The sequence below is a fragment of the Orycteropus afer genome, unplaced genomic scaffold, assembly GCF_000298275.1.
Source record: "Orycteropus afer afer isolate SDZICR_OR568_19922 unplaced genomic scaffold, OryAfe1.0 scaffold00643, whole genome shotgun sequence".
Lineage (NCBI taxonomy): Eukaryota > Metazoa > Chordata > Mammalia > Tubulidentata > Orycteropodidae > Orycteropus > Orycteropus afer.
Genome location: NW_006922230.1, coordinates 37,203 through 40,584, shown reverse-complemented (window position 1 = coordinate 40,584; position 3,382 = coordinate 37,203).

Genomic DNA, 3,382 nt, shown 5'->3' with positions numbered 1-3,382 from the left:
TTAATCATAAAGCCTATGGTGACCCTATCTCCATTAGTAAAGAGAGCCCTGCTGAGTTATGGCATGAGGTGATAACATTAATATGCAAAAAAGCACCAGCAATAGATCAAGTTAGAAAGGAGGCTCTGGGTGATCACATATTTGATACTTTTCTGTAATTTTGTCAGCATAAGGAGTATAAGGAATCTGGTTGGTTGGTCCTACTTATGCTAGACAAAGCAGTGGAAGAGCGAGATGAGTTTAGGGCTGCTGAGTCACAGCTCAAGCGCCACCTAAAAGACCTCAATGTTTCCAGTTGTGCTCTGAGAGAGAGCATGATTTCTTCTAGTAACAGAGCTGATATTGCCAAAAACAAAACCCCAAATCTTATTGTAAGGGTGTCTAAATTACAATGTCAATTAAGTTGCCAACCCAGAATGGTGTCTGAAGTTGAAGTGAGAACACTGATTGGGGGAAAAAAAAAAAAACAGGATCCTGAAACCTGGAATGGGGACATATGGTCAGATAGTCAGATAGATCAGGATATGAGCCTGTAAATTCTGTTGAATCTCTCTCATCTGAAGGGATTACTATAAAACCATTTTCCCTTCCACCTCAGTTTGATGGGATTAACCCAACTGTTTCTGCTGGATTATTGCCTGAGGCAGAGGCCATAGAAGATATTGCTGAATGTTCTCAGGAACTGCTCCAACCACCCATCATTTTGTTATACTTATAACTAAAGTTAAGTCCAAGCGAGCCCCAAAAGGTGAAATACAAAGTGTTACTGAGGAGGTAATACACTACACCTGAAAAGACCTACTTGCTTTTGCTAATATGTACAGACAGAAACTTGGAGAATATATATCGAATGGCTACTGAGGGTGTGGGATAATGGTGCAAGGAATGTAACATTGGGTCAGTCTGAGGTTATTGATTTAGGCCTACTAAGTACAGATTTTTCATTCAATGTTTCATCTTGAGATGTTAGGAAAGGATCTAATTGTTTATTTGGTTTACTGAAGCATGGATTATGTGGTAGCCTACCTTAAGTCAAGTTGAAGTATCAGACCTGCCTTGGCATAATGTAGAAGAAAGTATCTAGGGACTTAGGGAAATTGACATGTTAGAATGGATTTATCATATACGACCCCTAGAGTCAGAAATGGAGAGTCCAGAGGACACGCTTTTCTCCAGTACAATGAAGAATAAATTTGTGCAGGGAGCCCCAGCAACCTTGAAGACTGCTGTGATTGCTATTTTATGTAGCACTGGGAACTGCCCTAATTTAACTAAGTCATTTAACTACGATGGGTCTGGATTGGACCCCATGGTAGTAGGGGTCAAGTTGGAGCAGTTAATTGACAAAGTCAAGGTGGTTGTGGTTACCATAATGGACAGCAGAGTGGGAACAGTAATCAGAATACTCTGACTCATGTAGAATTATGGTGTTGGCTACTTAGGCATGGTGTTCCTAGTAGTGAAATACATACCAAACCTACTAAATATTTACTTGATCTGTACAGAAAGAAAAATTCCAGGTCATCTGGACAGTAGCCTAGATTGAATCACCAGAGTAGAGAGTCATGGCCTCTCAATCAATTCCCAGACTTGAGTCAGTTTACAGATCCACAACCCCTTGAATGAAGGGGAGGCTGGGTCCCCTTGATGAAGGATCCCATTACATTGCCAGAAATTTATAATGTCAATCTTTCTCCCAGCCTCCCCCAAAGGGATCTAAGTCCTTTTACAAGAGTGACCGTTCAATGGGGAAAAGGAAATAATCAGACTTTATGGGGATTCCTGGACACTGGTTCTGAATTAATACTAATTCCAGGAGACCCAAACTGTCACTGTGGCCCACCAGTCAGAGTTGGGGCATATTGAGGTCAAGTTATTGATGGAGTCTCAGCTAAAGTGTGTCTCACAGTGGGTCCAGTGGGTCCCCTAATCCATCCTGTGGTGATTTCCCTAGTTCTCGAAAGCATAAGTGAAATAGATATACTGAACAATTAGAAGAATTCCCACACTGGGCCCCTGACATGTGGAGTAAGGGCTATTACAGTAGGAAAAGCCAAGTGGAAACCATTAGAACTGCCTCTACCTAGAGAAATAGTAAAGCAAAAGCAATACCACATCCCTGGAGAGGCTACAGAGATTACTCCCATCATCAAGGATTGAAGCATGCAAGAATGGTGATTACCACAATATCCTCATTTAATTCACCTATTTGCCTTTGCAAAATAAACAGATGGATCTTGGCGTTGGACAGTAGATTATCCTAAACTTAATCAGGTGGTGACTCCAATTGCAGCTGCTGTTCCTGATGTGGTTTCATTGCTTAAGCAAATTAGTACATCCGCTGGTATGTGCTATACAGCTATTGATCTGGCCAATGTCTTTTTCTCAATACCAATTTCAAAGGACGGTCAGAAGAAGTTTGCCTTCAGCTGGCAAGACCAACAGTATACTTTCACAGTGTTTCCTCAAGGGTATATAAACCCCCCAACACTATGTCACAATTTAGTCTGTAGAGATCTTGATCACTTTTCCCTTCCACAAGACATCACACTGGTCCATTATATTGATGACATTATGCTGACTGTACCGAGTAAGGAAGAATTATCAATGACTCTAGACTTATTGGTGAGACATCTGTGTGCTAGAAGGTGGGAAAATAACCTGACCTAAATTCAGGCAACTTCCATCTCAGTGAAATTTCTAAGGGTCCAATGGTATGGGCAATGTTGAGATATTCTTACTAAAGTGAAGGATAAGTTATTATATCTGGCTTTCCAACAATTAAAAAAGAGGCAACATATCCACAATTTGGGTGTGTTGCTGCAACCTATTTATCAAGTAACTCAGAAAGCTGCTAGTTTTGAGTAGGGCCCAGAACAACAGAAGACTCTGCAACAGGTTCAAGCTGCTGTGCAGGTTGTTTTGCCACTGGGGCCACATGATCTGTCTGATTCAATGGTGCTTGAAGTGTCTGTAGCTGATAGAGATGCTGTTTGGAGTCTTTGACAGGTCCTTATTGATGAATTGCAATGCATACCCTTGGGATTTTGGAGCAAAGCCCTGCCATCTTCTGTAGATAACTACTCTCCCTTTGAGAAACAGCTTTTGGCTTGTTACTAAGCTTTAGTAGAGACTGAACATCTAACCATGACCCAGCAAGTCACCATGAGGCCTGAACTGATCATCATGGACTGAGTGTTGTCTGACCCACAGAGTCATAAAGTTGGACATGCACAGCAGCCCTCCTAATTAAATGGAAGTGGTATATCAGAGATCAGGCTAAAGCAGGACCTGAAGGCAAAAAGTAAGTTGCATAAGGAAGTGGCCCAAATGCTTATGGTCTCCACTCCAGTCACAATACCTTCCCTCTCTCAGTCTACAC